Below are 20,236 nucleotides of genomic sequence, written 5' to 3' on the forward strand. Positions count from 1 at the left end.
TTTTTTTGCCACTGGCAGAAAAGAATTTAATACTGTTTTCAAGGCCAGGGGAGTTGACTATGTTAAAGACCATTAAATGCTTTAGACAAGTTATTTATACCTGTTAATTTAAAAAGTGTTTTCATTGTTGTTTGTGTATCTAGAAAACATTTTATGTAGTCCATAAATCTTGTTTTGTCCTTTAAAGATAGGTGGATACAGTATAGCCATATCAGCTGAAGTAATATTTGTAAAGAATGTTTGCATAGAGGCGATCCAGTGATATTTTGAAGACAAAGGGAAGTGGCATTCTTTTGGTAACAGAGAATTATATTTAGTGACATTAATTGTGCATTCCGTTTCAGGGGAGGCAAAACCAGGAGTCACCGAGAGTGTGTTTTGGACATATATTTAGTAGGTATGCACACCTGTAATTACAATGTTCATATCTGCAATAGCATTTCTGTTTCTTTTCAGATGTTTTTAGCTGTGTCGTATCTTCCACCCTTACAGGGGAAAAAAGGTAATTATCCAAAAATAATGGAAAATACCTAACTTCAGATTCATAACTCACCAGCTCACTTTTTGCACTAAGCTGCACTGTGGCGGCCCAGAAAAAAATCAGGCCCTAAAATTATGCCAAGAAGATCAAAACTTGACTACATGGAAAGACGTTTGCATGCCCATGTGTTTGCATCTGAGTTACACCATCATTACTCTTTTTACAACACTTGACAGAGAAAAAGATTCTGTGTGAACAGTGACCAAAAGCATCAGGAAAATAGCAAAGATCAGGCACCAGCAGAGCATGTGCTCTCATCTCTGTAGGTGCCAAGACACCAAATGTAAGTTGCTACATAAACAGCTGATATCTTAGAGCTATGTTTTGGATTTTTTAGAAAATCTTCCTCGCCTAAATTTAAGTAATAGGAAGAAAAATTCATTCACATTTTCAAACCCTCTTATCTTCTAGGAAATTACAGAGAAGTGATTGTTGGGAATGACCCCTCCTTGCCTCTGATCAATAGTAAATATTTCATTCATGCTCCAGGAAAAACAGCCCTCTTTACCCATCTGGGGTTGGCCCTCCCACACACACTCAGGCGAGCATCCCTTGCAGGGTGGCAGAGGGGCCCTGGTTATGTTCTCTGGCACTGAAATTCCCCAGTCCCCCACCAGGAAACCTACTCCCCTTCCTTACTAATTTCCAAGGGTTTCTCCTGTCCAGATTCAGCCCAAACTTGAAATACAAACCAATTTGCTTCTTTCCTTTGAGTTTCCTACCCTTTTCTACCCTCAGAACACTCAGTAAATCTAAAAATAAACTAGGCAAAGTAACATATCAATCTGATGAAAGGCAAAAAAAAAAAAAAAAAAAAAAATCACCTTAAGAGTACATTCTGAAACAGCTACAGCTGCTGGATGAGAACAAAAATCATTTTTCTGATTATCCAAAAAAAAAAAAAAAGCTGCATAGTAAATCAAGGACTTTTTTTTTTTTTTTATTGCTCTAAGAGGGATGGGTGCATCCAGCCACCTGCACTATTCCAAGTGTGTTCTTATGTTGTGTCTCCTTGTTTTTATCTCAAGTAGCTCTGACTGAAAGGTTCATTTCATTAATTGTGAAAGAGCCAGGTAGCTCACTTTACCTAAGGGAAGTCATGTATCTTTACCAAGTTTTCAATTTTTTCCTCTTCCTTGCCACTGAATTTCTGAAAGCAAGTAACAAGCATCTTCATCTAAGGCCTCATTTCTTAGAATAGAGAGCCTGGACACAGGGTTTTAGATGTGTTGCTATACTGCACTGTGGAAGGTTGTACTTCGGCAGGCAAGAGTGAGCCACCTTGTAGTTGCCATGGGTTGAAGCTAGTACGGCTTCTAAAGCAAGGCGAAAGAAAAGGCAGCCAGGTGGGCAGAGGAAAGACGTTCTACAATTTTGGTTCTCCTGTCCGTCCTCTTGATCTCTTGTTCACATGACCCTCATTCTCCCATTACCTTCACCCCCTTTGCCTGGTATCATCAACTGTCCTTGAACGACCATCCCATCAAATGAAGTAGAGTTCCATAAAAGAAAGACCCAGTGTCCCAGGTAGGAGGCAAGGGATGAGGGCAGATGGACTGTGGCTTGTTTACAGTTGTTGGAGCAAGAATTCTATTCTGACTAAAACAGTTAAAGTAAGTAGGGGGGACCTTAGTCCAGTCCAGGGGTCCCCAGCCTCTTGGATCTAATGCCTGATGATCTGAGGTAGAACTGATGTAATTGTCATAGTAACTGTAATGTACTTGAATCACCCCCCCACCAACCTCTGTCCATGAAACAATGGTCTTCCACAAAACCAGTCCCTGGTACAAGAAAGATTAGGGACTGCTGCCCTGGTTTAAACAAGTAGCAGAAGATGGGGAACCAGACTAGAGATTTTCCATTGATGAGAAAAAGGCAAAGTTTAGACATGCAAGATGGAGACAGCAATGGCACCCCACTCCAGCACTCTAGCCTGGAAAATCCCATGGACAGAGGAGCCTGGTGGGCTGCAGTCCATGGGGTCGCGAAGAGTCGGACACGACTGAGTGACTTCACTTTCACTTTCATGCATTGGAGAAGGAAATGGCAACCCACTCCAGTGTTCTTGCCTGGAGAATCCCAGGGATGGGGGAGCCTGGTAGGCTGCCGTCTATGGGGTCGCACAGAGTCGGACACGACTGAAGCGACTTAGCAGCAGCCAGCAGACATGCAAGAAAATACAAATTTGGAGAACAAGTAAAACAAGGAACTTAGTTAGAAATGGTCAAGATCTAAAAGATGAGGCATTGGACAGGTCATAAGATGTAAGCAAGAAGGATAATTCTTACTGTGTTTTCCCTCTGTTAGTTTCAATACTTAGTGCTCTCTGCTAATTTCCTGTGCATTTCTCATAACTGCTAAGATAAAAACTGCTCTTATCTTCATTTTATAGATGAGGATATTGAGTCTCAGAGGTTAGTTACCCAAGGGCTACAGCCAAGACACATGCTTTCTGAACTTTAAAATCCACAAGCTATATATTTTTTTCTTGGACACAATATTTTCTCTCATTTTAAGTATGAAAAATGCAAGAAAATAAACATGAACCATAATCCCACTATACATAACAGGTATTAAGTAGCACTGTCCACCATAACTGTGCCATATAGTGTCATTTTAAAATCTCAACCACATTCAAAAAGAAAGAGGTGAAATCAATTTTAATCCAGTATGCCACGAATATCATTTCACACATGGTTTCAATGTGTTAACCAATCAAAATATTTATACAGTATTTACATTTTTTTCTCACTAAGTCTTTGAAACTCAGTGTAGCTTACAGCATATTTCGGTTGCGACCAAGCCCCTGTGGCTAGTGGCTAAAGTAATCCTTCATTCCCCCTCCCCAAAGCAGCAAGGGTCCTTATTTCTTCCTCTTCCCACTCCCACCATTGTTCACTACCCAGCCATATCCCCAGAGAGTCCCGCCAAACCAAGGAAACCTCCAAGGAATCTCCCACCCAGCCTGTATTTATCCTCCTAAGATTCTGACAGTGCAGGTCAACCAAGGTTTAATCTGGATCATATTTCTCATTACACATTCTCAGCTATAGCATAGACCAAGTCCATCCAGTCTTTTCCCATAAAACCTTCTCTATAAGGGATGACAAATTATTTAAAGCCTAAATTCTGAAAGCACACAACTTTACATTCTAAGCCTTGCATAATCATTCTGGAATAACACAGACTGTGCCAAACACCTGCCAGAGCTGCTCGAATAAACTTCCCTGTCTCAACTGGAGGTGGGGAAAATAGCTGGTACCTTTCCTCTTGTGCTTTGAAAGATGATTTTATGCTAGGAAAATGGAGCACTGGACACACAGGTACAGCCAATGGCCAACGTGAAGTGTATGCCCATAGACAATGCGATATACAGGTTAGCCTTGCTGAGGAGGAAGGAGTCAAATTAGCCCCCTTATAAAATTGTTGTTTTATATTAACAGGTAAATCGCTCATGTTTACATTTGAAAACGAAAGTTCATTACTTTAGATGACACATTGCTGAGAATAAACACCGTGTCCAACAGTAACATTTTATGTTGGCTGTTTACAACTGCTTCAGCTCCAGTCTCAGCTTCTCCAGAGCTGAGACAAAGCTTTAAATTTTTATTCACGCCTTAATAGAGTATATTAAAGATTTGACTACATTTACGTTGGGCTGCAATCAATTTGGTCTTGTATATTACATTTGGAAAAATCTATAATCCTGTGGTCTGTGTGGTATAATGTATAGCCTGCAGATAAATGACTTTAGTGTGAACTTGAATGATGATCAGTGAACTGAAGTCAGTCACAAAAAGCAGGTAAACTGTTCTAAGGGAACTGTTGATAGATCTGTATTGTACTCCAGGTTTAGGAAAAGCTTCATATCTTATCTGTTTTTCCACATAAAGTACTTCCATTTTTCCTCCTTGATCACTACACTGACAAGAGCCATTAGATGGTGACACAGAGTTATTCTCAGCAGAGTAATGTTGTTTAAAAAACAGAAGTAATGCGGAGGTCCGACAGCGTCCCACCCTGCAGCCTGACATTTCAACAGCATTCGAGTCAGCCTGCCTGGTTTAGTCTTCAGAAGTGCATTAAGCTATGCCGCCTGGGATGTGGCAGCATCGTACATCTGACACTGTCTCTTCTCCCCTCAAATCTTTAAAGTGAAGGTAATTATTTGTGAGTCCCTTAGAAATGGCTCATCTTACAATCTTCAGAAAGAGAACCTGGAGACCAGTTAGAGATTCCCTTGTCCTACCCGAGACAGAACTGAGGCTAAGTCATTCTCCTGAAAAGATCTCACAGGTCAGGGTGGCAGGACCCCTGCTACCTTGCCACACTGCTCAAACACTGGATTCCACCTGAGATTGACAAAGAAGGCTTTCATTATTTTTAAATTTAGTAGAATTGTTTTGTCTTTCTTTTTTTGACTGTATAGAATGTATAGAAGTATAGAATGCAGTGAGAGGCAGGTCCATCTCAGACACCAGTTAAAGTTAACACGACACCTTCAGACACTGGATTCTGTTTTAAAACCAAGTCTCTCAAGAACTGACACATGATAAAGCTCTGGAGTACATATATTCCCCACAAAGGAAGTTGAAGTTTACCCAAAGGAGCTGAAGAATGTTTGCAAAACAAAATATGATTCCAGGTGATGACCTGATGAGCAAGTCTATAATATAAGGACACCATCTAATCACCCATCTGTCCATCCATTTGCCCCCGCCTCCCATCTATCTTACATAAGCACGTGCTGCAAAAGAATACATAGCTTCTACTAAGCAGAAAAGATCTGGAAATTCAGTCTTTTCTCCAGCCAAAGGTATTTTGTGTGATTTCAAGAAATCTCAAAGATTGACTCTTCCACCCATCTCATTGAAGCCTTGGGGAATGTTGAGAATGATTTAGAATTTCTGTGATTAGTAGAGTTCTCCATCCTCTTCCTGCCTTATAATATTCTAACTTCTCCCTGACCCTAACCACAGTAAGCAGGAGTTAGACACCCCCTATCCTAGGCACTGATGATAAAAAGCTGAGGAGGACAAAGCAACCACAGTCTGGTGACTTTTTACAAAGGGTCATAAGAGCAGACCCTGGCTAGAACATCATGGCAGCAATGAGCAACGCTGGCTGACTTTCCCACACGTGGGAACATTCAAAGGAGAGTAAGAGTGGGTCAGTTCGACCTTTCCTGGTGGCTCAGTGGTAAAGAACTCACCTGCCAACACAGGTTCGATCCCTGGGTCTGAAAGATCCCCTGGAAAAGGAAACAGTAACCCACTCTAGTATTCTTGCATGGGAAATCCATGGATATAGGAGCATGGCTATAGACCATGTGGTACCAAAAGAGTCAGAAATGATTTAGTGACTAAATAACAGTTAGTTCTCCTGGAAAATGGCAGCCAGGTCAAGAACACAGCACAAGCGGGGATGGAGGAATCAAGGGCCACGCCACTTTCTGAGAGCTGCACAGCTCAGTGTGGCCAGAACAGAGGGCTGGGTGGAGATGGCAAGAGAGCACTGCATCAGGGCTTGTGGGCAGTAAATTAACTCACACATAGAAAGGTGGGGGACATCTGCTTGTCAACTGACATTTAAACCACAATTGCTAGTGAAAAGTAAGCATATGGCTATTTGAATGAAAAGCCAGGAAGAGACAAGTATATCCAATAACAGGCTTTAGCATTTTCTTGATTTATATCCTTGTGTTTGCCAGTCTGCTCCTGCCAGCCAGCTGAGACACAGATCTCACTCTATGACTTTGACTCCAGGAGCCCAAACCAGTACCAACATTGATTTAGTCTCTAACCTCTAAGACAAGCTATGAGGGCTTCCCTCATAGCTCAGTTGGTAAATAATGTGCCTGCAATGCAGGAGACCCTGGTTCAATTCCTGGGTTGGGAAGATCCACTGGAGAAGGAATAGGATACCCATTCCAGTATTCTTGGGCTTCCCTTTTGGCTCAGCTGGTAAAGAATCCACCCGCAATGCAGGAAACCTGGATTTGACCCTGAGTTGGGAAGATCCCCTGGAGAAGGGAAAGGCTACCCACTCCAGTATTCTGGCCTGCAGAATTCCATGGACTGTATAGTCCATGGGGTCACAAAGAGTCAGACACAACTGAGTGACTTTCACTTTCTAAGACAAGAGTTCTCAAAGAGGAGGTTCCTAGAACAGCAGCATCAGCACCGCCTGGGAACTTACAAGCCAGACCTGCTGAATCAGAGACTTGGGGGCAAGAATCCGCTGATACTCAAATTTAAGAACCACTGGCCTAAGAGAAGCAGAAATTGAAGCAGAATGTGGATTGTGGGCATTTGTATGGCCCCATCGCTGGTACAGACTTGCCTTTGAAGCATCACATTTGAATGAGTGGAACTCTGAGCTGGCAGTAGCTCAGAAATCCCTCCCTCTGGTTCCTCCCCTTCCTTCCCCATCCTCTTCCTTCTCACTCCTTTCCTTTCCCCTCTCTTTACTTACATGTGTCTGCAGTAAGAAGCACCTCTCATTTCTTTTTCTTCTGCTGCTTCCCCTCTTCCCCGCTCCATCTTTCCCTAAGATCACAGTAACTAAGCCATATATAGCCTTGCTTATGTCACTGGCACACACTCTTCCATTTTCTCCCATGGCTTTGAGATCAGGACTGCATCACGTGCAGGCAAGTCCCTTAGTAGCTAACAGGTGGCTTCCTGGAAGGACGGTCACCATTCATTGCTGTTTGCCAAAGGAAAGTGTGGGGGGGGGGGCTTTGGAAGCAGATGGGGTGTGAGGAACACAGGTGATGGCTGAGCACTGGACACCCCCACGTGAAGAGCTACTCCCTGTTCTGTGTCCTCTGACCCTGCCAGGACTTGCCTGGACACCTCACAGTCACATGTCCCATGAGCTGTCAGCTTAAAGACCTTCATTTAAAACTGATCTGCCACCTTATTCTCCTTCCCATTGAGAAATGGTCTTTGGGAGAAGCTAGAAAAGCTGTTGGGATTTGGTTTTCAGAGAAGAGGGCAGGTCACAGCTTTAAAGTAATGTAGAGGCCACAGATGGCTGCTTCTGTCCATGAAGACAGATGGTCTGATGTCCTGTCCCTGCCCTAGCTGTTTGATGAAGCCCAGGAAAAGATGGTTCCCCCATCCCCAGGGTGGCTCCATCCACTATGTAGAGGCCAGGGACCCAGATTCCAGATGGCCTGCAATTTGCTAAGCATGACATCCATCCCACTCTGCTCTGCAAGCTTCAATATAAGAAGACAAACTATAAATCGCAGTAACAACATAAATATCAATATTTCTAAAACAAGCTCTCCTGCCTGGGACCTGTAGAACACCCACTTGCACTCCAAGTAAGCAGCATTTAGGGTCGTCGTCGTGGTTTAGTGCCTCTGTTCCTTTATGAATGCATGGTCAGTGATCAACTGGAATCTGTTAAATAAATATTTTTCTATGTGGGTCTCAACTGTATGCAGCTGTGTGGCTTTCTGAATCAGTTTCTGTGTGTTCTGAACCAGTTGACAGTGATGTCCCTGGGTCTGGGATGACTACCAAAGTCCATGAGAGAAGGTGAACACTTCCTCCCTAGTAATGCACAGCCCGGGAGTGGGTGGTGGTCATGGGGACTGTGTTGCCCCCTGCAAGAATGTGGGGGAGGCAACAGATCATGTGATGACCAGCCATCCTCTCCAAATCATCAACTCATGCCACCCCTGTGGCGATGACTGTGCCGCTTATAAACACTGCTTCATGGCTGAAAAGCTGCAGTTTCTAATAGGATTTAGTTCTTTGCAAGCAGTAGAGAATTAAAACCCCAGAATGCAAGCACTGAAAAAAAACCCTCAGCCATGAAACTACCGATGAGCCTGCAAAAGCCCCAGAGAAGTGCCAAGAGAGGCCCCAGTTCACCCAGCCCAGGAGTCCAAACATCAGGCCTTCTAGTCTCATGGTGTTTGCACTGGTCACGAGCTCCCCTCAGACCTAATGAAACCAAGCTATTCATGGATGGAGCAGGTTCAGCCAAGCCCAAACAGCAGAGGCAACACAGGCATTTCAGGAGCGCAGATAGGTGACAACATGCCTGTGGATCCTGGTTCCTGTTTGAGGTCCCTCTGTGCAGAGGCACTGGGACCCTGGGAGAACCAGCATTGGGTGCTTGTGACTGAGGCAGGCCAGGCCCAGGTGGGGCAAGCGAGTGCCCAGTCTGTTCTTTCTGGTCCCCGGCACCCCCTCACACTCTGATCCCTGTGCCTGGACCATGTCGTCCTCATGTTCTGCTCTTCCTCCTCTCTCCCTCTCCACTCCTCTCACCCCACTGCCATGCTGGATCCAGCTCTTATTCTACAAGTTTCCACATAGTGGCACCACCTCCAGGAAGCCTTCCTGGTCTCTACAAAGCTCTATTGGTTTCCCTGCTATGAGATCACTGGCACCTTTACCACCAGCCCCTGTCATCAGGACATTGTAGCATAAACTAGACCGTAAATTCCATGAGGTCAAGATGTTCCACCTTCACTCTCCTGTCCTCAACACCTAACAGAACATCTTTACAAAGTAATTGCTCAATAAACATTTGTAGAAGGGAGAGTGGGTGTAGGAGGTTAGATGAGGGGCTGGGGAAGAGAACATTTAACATGCATTCACCTCATGTATAGCCAGCTTCCCCATCCAGAGGGGGTCAGTACTAAGCCTCCTGATGCAGGGCCCCTGCCTGGATTATTTGCATTCCCATCCTGAGGAAAGGAGGAGAGAGTAGGCCTTGGAAGAAGGGACCACCTTTTCAATCCAGCAAGGTCAGAACCTCCAGGCCCAAGGAGGAGGTGCAAACAGGGCTGAGAGTCTGGGTCTGGCCTGTGCCTTCAGACACGAGTAGCTTTCGTCTCCCAGTCCATTCACTGTTCCCCCAGTCCTGAGTTCTCCATGCTAGAAACCTGTTTCTTCTGTTTCTCTCCAATATGGCCTCCTGGGGTACAGAATACAAGTGAGGATCATCAGGAGAAATAGGATATAGAAAAGACACGTGTTGGAGTATTTTCTTTTGCCCCAAAATACTTTACTTCAGGGACCCCCATCAATCACAGCCTCCCATGAAGATGCTGCAAGTCTTTATGAGAGAAGCTGTAGCCACAAACCCAAAGCATAAGGGTTAGGGTTTGAACCAAAGGGGAAAACTCATAGAGAAGAGAAATCATTGAGAAGAGCATCTGATAAAGGTGAAGGGAGATGTTTTCTACATTATACACTGTGTGGTCTCAGGAGGAAGAATTCTTGCAGTTATGACCCTAAATTTCCATCTGGGCACAACTTGGTAATAGAGGGAGAGGGTCTGGGGAGAGCAGAACATGAAAATATTTAACTCCCCAGATGAACAGTCCTCCTACTCTATGCCTGTCATAAAATCTCCAATGACATATATTCTGACACCTGTAATTCCACCTGCATCTGACCTAGGTAACTTCTCCCACCAAGGGATGTTCACATTTTATCTCTAAAGCGCGGGCTTCTTATATGCAAAATGAGATGACAACAGCTGCTGGGATGATTAGTTGAGATAATGGCCATGAAGTGCTAATAAGTACAGTGCCTGGTGCTAGATAAAGGCTTACATTAGTCATCAGCACCTCCGTGATCACCTGTTCCTCCACTGCCATGACCTCCACCTCCACCTCTATCTCTGCCACCACTTCCACCATCATCACCATCTCCAAACCATCACCATGACCATGACCTCCACTGCCATCTCCATCTTCACCACCATCACCCCCACTGCCATCTCTAGCACACGTATACCATCATCACTGTCTCGATCTCTTTCACCCCTGTTATCACCACCACTACTTACCATCAACATTCTCACTGCCATCAGGACAGCTCCCAGAGGTAAGAGATCCAGAAAGCTGATTAGAACCACAGGATGTCACACATCTTTCAAGCCTCAACTCAGAAATAAGGCCCAGAAAATTCTGTGACCTTACCAGGATTTTCCTGCTATTCAGTAGCAGAGAGAGGATCAAGATTTAGGTCTCAATTCCAGGCCACACGTCTTTCCACCACCTGGAAATGGGGCTCTTGCTGCTTTGCCCTGAGACCCTGATTCATTTCTCTCTCCCTCAACACACATATATAGGTCTCAGGGTGAGAGGGCAGGGGGGTTAAGGAGCTAGAGAGGCAAGCAGTGGAGGCTGTAATAAGAGAAGAAAATTGATAGAAGGTAGGACTGTAAGAAGAAGGAAAAACTTCAAATTCTGGGAAGACAGGAACCCAGAGTCCTCCCTAACTTCCTATCCCTACATAATTCTTCCCCAGGAAGAATGACAAGTGGCAGGGATGCTCCATAAATATCTGGTCATCTGGTTAATTCGGCTAATAAGGCCTCCTCTCCAAATGACCCTGAACTTCGCTTCTTTCCTCCATCCACTCCTCCACCCTCAGCACACCCTCACCCCCAGTCAGTGCCTATGGGTATGTCCACCGACTGAGCTATGGTATGGTGGAAAAGGGAAGGGCTGGGATTTGGAGTCAGACAGACCTGGGTTTGAACCTCAGCCCTGCTATTTACCAGCTATGTGACCATGGACTTAAATCTCCACGACATGGATAAAATAACAGTATCTACTTTAAGGAATTGTGGTAAGAAAAGCTAAAGGATATACATGCATATAAAGTACAGAGCATAGCAATGGTCAATGAATGGTCACTTGTATTACTTACTATACAATCCAACTGGCTACCCCAGGGTAGAAGTAATACCAGCTAAAGTTAATCTACTGTGCATGTATTTCAGACACTCTTTTATGCACTTAACTGACACTTGCTTATTTAATAAGCTCCACAAGATGGCCACTACTTAGTTTCTTGGCTATTACACAGATAAGAAAGTTGAGATATGAATTGGTTAAATGACCTGCCCAAACTCACACAGTTGACAAGGTCCAGAGTCCATGTTGTTGAAAATGCTGCCCAGCAACTTGCCCTCAGCTGGAGAGCCCCTGAGGAGGATCAACGATCAAATGCTTTCTGAATCCCAAATTCAAAGGTATTTCAATTTAAATGGCTACAAGTTCAGAAATAAATTTTTTTTTGATGGGTGTCATGTTACATAACAGAATCTCAACAGTCAAGAAATAAAAAACCCCCTCTAACACATCTCTATGATAAGGAAAGGTATCGTCTTGAAGGGGCCTTTTTACATGTAAGGGGAACAGGATAAACTTTCCTGTTACTATAAGAGGAGCTTGATGAAATTCAAAGAAGCAAACTAGCTTTGAATAGGAGTCTGACAGGCTAGACTCCTGCTAAACATTTACTTTTGATTGGATTTATTTGATGGGAAGCAAGAACCTCTCCCCCACCCCCACTCCCAGGCACAGGAAGAACTCGAGGAAGGATGCTTTCCTATGAAAATCTATTTAAAAAACTCAGAGTTGAAGACTATTCTCACTCTTCATAGGCTGCTCCCCTCCCCATAAATACAATCTAGAATTTAGTTTCAAAGTAAATTAGAAAATGAGTTCCACTCCCCTTTATCTGCTCATATCTTGTAACTTAGCAATGAAATTCCTGGAACAATCTATAGCCAAATGCCAGAACAGGAGGCAAAATAAAAAAAAAAAAAATGAGCTGATGGGAGAGATATCAAAAGAGGTTTATGAAAGAGCCAAACTTATATTTGTGTTTTATTTAAGCCTGAAGGTCTTAACTGAAATCAGTAAAGCTCTCAGAAAAGTAGAGGAGACGGTATCAGGCTTCTAAGATAGGGTTTTGTATCAAGAATGATCAGATGAGGATGCCTTCCTGTTAATGATTTGAAAATGAAATTACTGTAGCATGACATGATAAGAATAAATCCTTCCTGGTGGGTTTTCATTTCAGAGGGACAAACAGAACTGTGAGGAAATAGTCTTGTAGATTTGGGAACATTAAGTATCATCTCTCCAAGTGTAGCAGTTAATTGGCAGCCATGAACATTATTATTCATATTAAGTCCAGTTCAGGCCAACAATAATAATATCCTGATTTAATTTTTAAAGCTATTCTGCATCTGTTACCTCATTTGCTGTCTCCCCAGCCTGATGACCAAAGGGCAATGTAATAGAGAAGAACAAATCTGACTTCATATTGGATCTATTTCTTTTACTTTAACCTTTGTTTTCTATTGCTTTTACTATAAGTTAAGCACGCTGCCTATAGTCTGAAATACACAGGACGGCCCCTCCTCAAGGCTCTGACCTTTAAAGGTGTAACACTTTTCCATTCACATAGAGATGAAAGTTACAGAGCAGAGAATAACATTTGTCTTGTTGGAGGTTTACAGAAACATCCAGACTTGACCTACACAGACAGCTGCAAGAACAAAGGATTCCTGCACTAACAAGTTTGCATCAACACTCCGTCCACTTTTAGCATGAAAGAAGCCTTAATGCTAACTCAGGCAAGATGATTCTTTGGGATACTAGTCTACCATCTTCTCAGTCTGCTGACTTTCCAAATAAAGTCTCTATTCCTTGCCTCAACAACTGGTCTTGTGATTTACTGTCCTGTCATGAAGTGAGTAGTGCAAGCTTGGACTGGGTAACTGCAGAGCACCTTCAAGCTCTGTCCCAGCTCTAAACACATCTCAGTTCCCCTCTCTGGGAACCTCCTCCATGCCTCTGACTTGAGATACCATCTCCAGGGATACGCAGTTCCCAAATCAACACAGCCAGCGTCAGGAGACATCCACAGCCGTCATCCTATTCAATATCATGGCTTGAAAAGCTCATCACACCTTATATGGGGACACGTCCAAATTGAATGACCAACCACCCGCTGAAACCTTCTCTCCCTCCTCTGCTCCCAAATTTAATAAGCTCTACTACCATGCACTGATTTTTCTAGCTAGAAACTTGCAAGTCATCCTGTTCTACCCCTTCCCCCATCATTTCCAAATCTAGTCCTTCTCTAAGCCTGTCAGCTTTCCCTCCCCAGTGTGTTGCCTTCTGTCCACTCCCACTGTAAGATCCCTAATTGGAGCTGCCTTTATCTTATGCCTGGACGAGACACAAGCTCACTCACTGGTTTGGTTCAAAACCACTCCTGCCCAAGCCAGGATCCTCTCATTAAGGTGAAAAGTTCATGTCACCCTCTTGCTTATAACATTTAAATGGCCTATTATTAAAAGCTTAGAAGAACTGCAACCTTATAATAAAGTACCAAATCTCTAACAAGTCCTATAGGATCTGACTTAACTTATTCCTTCAGGCTCTCCTGTACCCTGCGTGCTGTGTCTGCTCCCTAACACCTCAACTCTTCTCATTTTCTGGAGCCAGCCAACTCTCTCCTGCCTCGGGCTCTTATACAGCCAGGCTCCCTTCTCTTCACCATGCGGATTCTTATCCATTTTTCAGTTCTCTGCTGAAAGACCACTTCCTCCAAGAAATCATCCCAGACCTCATGTTTGAGCCCCATACTGTAAGCTCCCATTACCCCATGCTTCTTTGCCACACTCTGTAATTTGGACATATTTAACTTGGAACAACAGTCTTTCATGCCTGTCTTCTCAGCCATGAAAGCTCCATGGGATTAGAGGCTGGGTTTGCCCATTCTACATCTGCAGTGTCTGGCACAACATCTGGTACATGGTAGGTGAACAATACAAGTGGGAAGACCTGCCGAGCTGATATTCTAACCATATAGTGAGGTAGATGGGGGGGAGCCGCTGGCCTTATTCTTTATTGATAAAAAGGTTAGCATACATTACACTGAACCTATTTGGTTCAGGTTACAAAGAAAATGAGTGGAAGCCAGAAAGCCTAAAACCTGGGATCTTCTAATCAAAGATGTTCACAAATTCCATTACATCACCTTCATCACACATCTCCATGTTTATAACCCAGAGACCAATTCTACCCTCTCCCAGAGTTTAGCTGAGAAGGAAGACAAGCATGTGACATCCCAGAATGGAGTGAAGCCTTTCACTCAACCTTCATCTTGAAGGACCAGCATAATTATGAGCAACACATTCAAATCACAGAAACATGGATTTTCAGATGCCAAAAGACCTCAGAGATCACAGATGAGTTACCTTATAAACTAGGGGTTGTCTTATGTTTCTGAGCCCGTTTCCAATAACAAAACCCTGGTAAATTTAACTTCCCTGTAATCCCGGATCCTCCTGTAAAAATTACGGTGATATAGGGCTTCCTTGATGGTTCAGTGGTTAAGAATCCACCTTGCAACGCAGGGGATACTGGTTTGATCTCTGGTCTGGGAAGATCCCACATGCCATGGGGCAGCTAAGCCAGTCAGCCACAACTACTGAAGCCAACACGCTCTAGAGACCCTGCTCCACAATAAGAGAGGCCACCACAATGAGAAGCTCCCACACAGCACTAGAGAGGAGCCCCCACGTGCCACACGTAGAGAAAGCCCGTGTCATGAAGTAGAAAAGACTCAGTACAGCCAAAAATAATAAAATAAATAAATCACTTCCATAAAAAAATTGGGGTGATATGAATCACCTTTCACAAGGTTACTGTATGAATTAAATTAGATAATATATACACTTTTTAGTATTTCCAGGTATATGAATTCCAGAGATTATGAGTATTCCCTATGTAAAGTCCTCAGTGATGCCTAAGTCCTTCACACTTGCTATCAGAGTATGACCCATAGCATCCCTGAGAGCATGCTAAAAATCCAGACTCTCAGGCTGTGCCCCCCAAACTGCCGGTCAAAATCCACACTCTAAGAAGATGGCCAGTTGACACCTGGTCTACACTCCAGTGGTCAAACTTCTCCACATCACATCCAGACCTTTAACTACCTATCTGCTGCCTGTCTTCTGCCATTCCCTTCCTGAGCCCCACGCTTTTCCAGATGACTCACATTTTTAGGATCTACCAGGTCTTTGGGTTTCCCAGGTGGCTCAATAGTAAAGAATCTACCTGCCAATGCAGGAGTCACAGGAGACATAAGTTCTATCCCTGGGTTGGGAAGATCCCCTGGAGAAGGAAATAGCAAGCCACTCCAGTATTCTTGCCTGGAACATTCCAGGGACAGAGAAGCCTAGTGGGCTATAGTTCACGGGGTCCCAAAGAGGCAGACGTGAATGAGTGACTAAGCATGCACATCCCAAGTCTTTGCCCAAGACAGAGTCTAGGAAACTCCTGGAATTTACCTGCTCAAGGATTCTCTCCTCTGTGAAGGGCTCCCTGATCATTCTAAGGAGGAATCTTCCCAGACCTTGTCCTTGCTTCTGTGACAGCTCAACCACACCAATTTAACTATGAATTTCCACATAGATCTGGATCACTGAGAGCACATGGAGATGCAAAGCCCATGTCCCAACGCACACCGAGTACAGCACAGTAGGGCCTTAATACTTGGTCACTGGATGTATGAAAAAAAATTTTTTAATTCCATCAAAAATGTACCAGAGTCCAATCTTGAACTTCTGACTAAAAAACTGGAATCCTACTGCACTGATATCTATAAATACACACACATCACTTTATTGTTTAGGATAATAGTACTTCAAAAATAATTTTGGGCTTGTAGGAGACAAATCAGATACCACCTTCCCAAGCCCACCGCAGACAGATGCACAAAGAATACAGTGGCTTTGGGTTGTTCTAGAACCAGGAGAAACAAAGGGCAGGCAGGCAGTGGGACAGCCACCTTTCCCCCAGGAAGGCTGCCCCCTGGCCTTGAATGGGTGGGGAACAGAACTCCTCTTTCCTGCCAGAGCTCTGCCTGAGGTCAAGCTAGAATGTGCAGGTTTCTCAGGTTTGATGCGACAATACCTCTAGGACAGGATGGAGAAAGTTGCAGGAGATTGAGTAGCCTCTTAGAGCAAGTAGTTCCACCCAGGACAGGCAGGCTAGGACGTAGAGGGTGACAGGCCTCTGTGCATCAGCTCTGGGAACTCTGGAACTCGGAGGAGGAGAAGTGCTTCCCAGGACAAGGCTCTACTAGGGGCAGCCACGGGCAGGAGCAAGGTCCAGGTGTCAGGGCAGGGAGAATACAGGCTACAAGATGCATCTAAGGTGGGGAAGAGAAACAAAGCCCCAGGAGAAGAATGGGTGGGCATGGGGGACCAGCTTGCCCTGGTGGTGCATGCTGGGACTGAGCACGATCAGAAGCTCAAAGGATAACTTGAGAGCCACCTTAGGATGTATTGAAGCCAAGTGTGACTAGCCCAGACCCAGCACAGCAGGTGCCCTTTTTCACAGATAGTCACACTTGGCTTTGGAGCACCTTACTGATTGCTCCAACACCACCCAACTACAGCTGAGGAAAGGGAGGCTCACAGCAGACAAGAGACTAGGTCAAGGTCATTTGGCCAGCTCAAAAGAAAGAGCAAGACCAAAGCCACACCCCTTTCTCCTTTCCCATAGCCAAGGATTCCATTCACTGGATGTTTATGAGTGAAGACCAGGTTTAGAAGGCAGACACGTGTGAGGGTGGTTTTAGCATCAGGACCCGCTGACTAAGAATTGGGATCTTTCACCAGCTAATAATGTGCCCCTAGGAAGCAAGTACTTAACATTCTTGACATCATTTTCTTTGATAGTAAAATTGGGAAATTAATAACTTCCTTATACAATAAAAAAGGCTGAGTGCCAAAGAACTGATGCCTTTGAACTGTGGTGTTGGTGAAGACTCTTCAGAGTCCCTTGGACAGAAAGGAGATCAAACCAGTCAATCCTAAAGGAAATAAACCCTGAATATTCATTGGAAGGACTGATGCTGAAGCTCCAATATTTTGGCCACCTGATGCGAAGAGCTGACTTATTGGAAAAGACCCTAATGCTGGGAAAGATTGAGGGCAGGAGGAGAAGGGGACGACAGAGGATGAGATGGTTGGATGGCATCATTGACTCAATGGACATGAGTTTGAGCAAACTTAGGGAGATGGTGAAGGACAGGGAAGCCTGGTGTGCTGCAGTCCATGGGGTCACAAAGAGTTGGACACAACAGAGCGACTGAACAAAAAACAAATGCAATGATTGTGTCACTGAGTAGGACCCTATGGGGACTTCCTGGGACAGTCCGCCTTCCCATAGTCTCTACTGTAGCTCCCCTCTGAAGTGCCCAGATCATAGTCTCTCATGTATATTTCCTGAGTTTTACCGATGCTAAAAAACCACCACCAAATGGAAGAACTTACTTACTTGATCATGAGCATGTAGCCTGCACATGGACCCTAAGGACTGATCATGTTAACTCCTATGACACTTCCCTGTTACCTCACCATCAGTTAGTCACAGAATTGTGCAGGAGCTGGTCACACACCCTGTGACCCTTCTCCCTCACCTTGCCTTTAAAAAGGTTTTGCTGAAACCCTTCAGAGATTTTGGGATTTTTTGAGCAGGAGCCACTCATTCCCCTTGCACGGCCTTACAATGAACTTTTCTCTGCTCCAAACTCCTATTCTTCAGTATCATTTGGCCTCACTGTGCGCCAGGCACACAAACTTGCATTCAGTAACATTTGGAATATAAAATGAACCTGTATGTCAATACTTGGCATATTGCTACTCAATAGTAAATTTTATTTCCCTCCCTCTATATTTCCTAGAATCCTGGATTTGAGGGAAAAATAAAGAAGCCTCTCTGCTACCATCTTGCCTTAAGCACAGATTCTGCACACCACTGTACTTCGGTTGCACTAACATTGTGGCAGGGTGTCCTACAAATAAACACAATTCTGACCCTATTTACCTGAAAACAGCATCAAATCCCATAGGGTAAGGGCTCTGTCCTACAAAACTACTCCCCCTCCCCCACTTCAGATGCCAGCTGCAGGCTTTGGTCATCACCTATGCTTCCAACCAACTAGCTATAGATCTGAGGTTCCAAAAACCTTTACCTTGGGTTTGATTAAATCGCTAAGGCAACTAAAACAGAAATCAGAGAAATACTTTACTTACTAGATTGCCCCTTCATCATAAAAAGATTTAACTCAGGAACAGCCAGAGAAAGAGATGCACGGGGCAAACACGGGGAAAGGACCCTGTGGAGCTTTCCTTCTCTCTCTGGGGCACCATTCTCTCCAAATCTCCAAGTGTTCACCAACTGGGACATGTTCACCCATCGGGAAACACTACAAATCCCATACTTTGAGGTTTTTATGGAGGCTGTATTATGCAAGCGTGATTGATTAAATTATTAGCCATTGATAACCAAACACAATCTCCAACCTGCCCTCTCCCCTCCCTGGAGGTCCAGGGTGGGACTGAAAAGTCTAACCCTACAACCACATTGTTGGTTCTCCAGGCAACTAACCCCATCCAGAGGTGCCTCCAAAAGTCACCTCGTTCACATAACAAAAGACATCTCCATTAGGCTCCTCACTTAGGCAATTCCAAAGGTTTTAAGAGCCCTGTGCCAGAAATGGGGGCAAAGACCACATATATATTTCTTATTATAAATCACATTATCACAGGTGGTAAAGTGCATATCAGTTTTGGTATATGCCTAGAATTAATTACCCCTTCCTTCAAGAAGAGCACTCCAATGATTCTTTGGGGAACCACTGTCCCTGACTCAGTCCTTGAAGCTCTACTCTTAGTCCCCAAAAGTGGATAGATGCTGAAGGAGTGGGCAGTCAGAGTCACAGTGGCCCATTCAGTGATGGACACAGGACCCAGTCAGGCCAATCAGACCCAGCCTTGGGATACTTGCTGGAACCACTGGGAAAGAAATAGTCTGACTGTGTTGCCCAGCCAGGTAAACAGAAACCTGCAAGCCTGTGGTTATGACTGCCCCTAAATGGGAAAGCCTTCCCTGAAACTGATGCCGATGCAAAGGAAAGCACAGCAAAGACAGAGCGAGAGAGAGGGGCAAGGATTTCTAACATTATTTGAAACTGGATCCAACCAGACCTGAAATAACACCTACCCATGGATTTTTTCAATTACATGAACTAAAAAATACTTTTTCCTTACTTCTTTTTGCTTAAGCCAGTTTGAATATGGTTTTCTCTTCAAGCCATAACAATCCCAATTATATAAATCTCTTTAATTTTGTGACCTACAGAGGTGATTCCTCAGTCTCCTAAGGTAACATCACTCAGTCTTTCAGGTATAACCAGAATGCCTCCTTTCGCCCATCTGAAGTGAAAGACAGTGAGAGGAGTAGTGGCTGCTTTCTACCACTCACATCACTAGGACTTTAACTATGCAAAGCTTGATTTCTCTCTCTTCTTTTTATTGACTAAAGCAACCCAATACTTACCTTTCATAGGAAATCTATACTTATTTATTCATTTCCTGTTACCAAAACAAACAAACCAGCTATCCTTTCTCTTTCTTTATGCAAAGTATTTTGGGATGTAGAATTGAGAGTTGAGGAATATTGAGGACATGTTCCAGTGGAGCCCTATTATTTGACCAATAAGAAAACAGGATGACAGCTGAGCCCAGCACCATCAATGGCAGAACCTCTGACTCCAGGCCTTCCCCTCACCCCTCAAGATTTCAGCAGTTATCAATGCCTTGCAATGACCTTGCACTCAATCAAAGGTATATGGGTTGATTAAAATATTCCGTACTTACCAAGAAAGCCCTGCAGCCTGGAATTCTAGCCCCAGCTCTGCACTCACTATCTGTGTGACCTTGGATCTGTCATCTAACCAATAAAAAATTTGTTTCTTCAGGGACTTTCCTGGTGCTGCACTGGCCAAGACTCTAATCTCCCAATACAGGGGGCCTGGGTTTGGTCCCTAATCAGGG

General features: G+C 44.2%; 1 protein-coding gene across 2 annotated transcripts in view; it reads right to left on the reverse strand.

Annotated features, from left to right (window-relative positions):
- GPR39 (G protein-coupled receptor 39) overlaps positions 1–20,236 on the reverse strand; it is a 264,487-nt gene that overhangs the window by 1,642 nt on the left and 242,609 nt on the right. The window lies entirely within an intron of this gene.

This window comes from Bubalus bubalis, chromosome 2 (genome assembly GCF_019923935.1).
Source record: "Bubalus bubalis isolate 160015118507 breed Murrah chromosome 2, NDDB_SH_1, whole genome shotgun sequence".
NCBI lineage: Eukaryota > Metazoa > Chordata > Mammalia > Artiodactyla > Bovidae > Bubalus > Bubalus bubalis.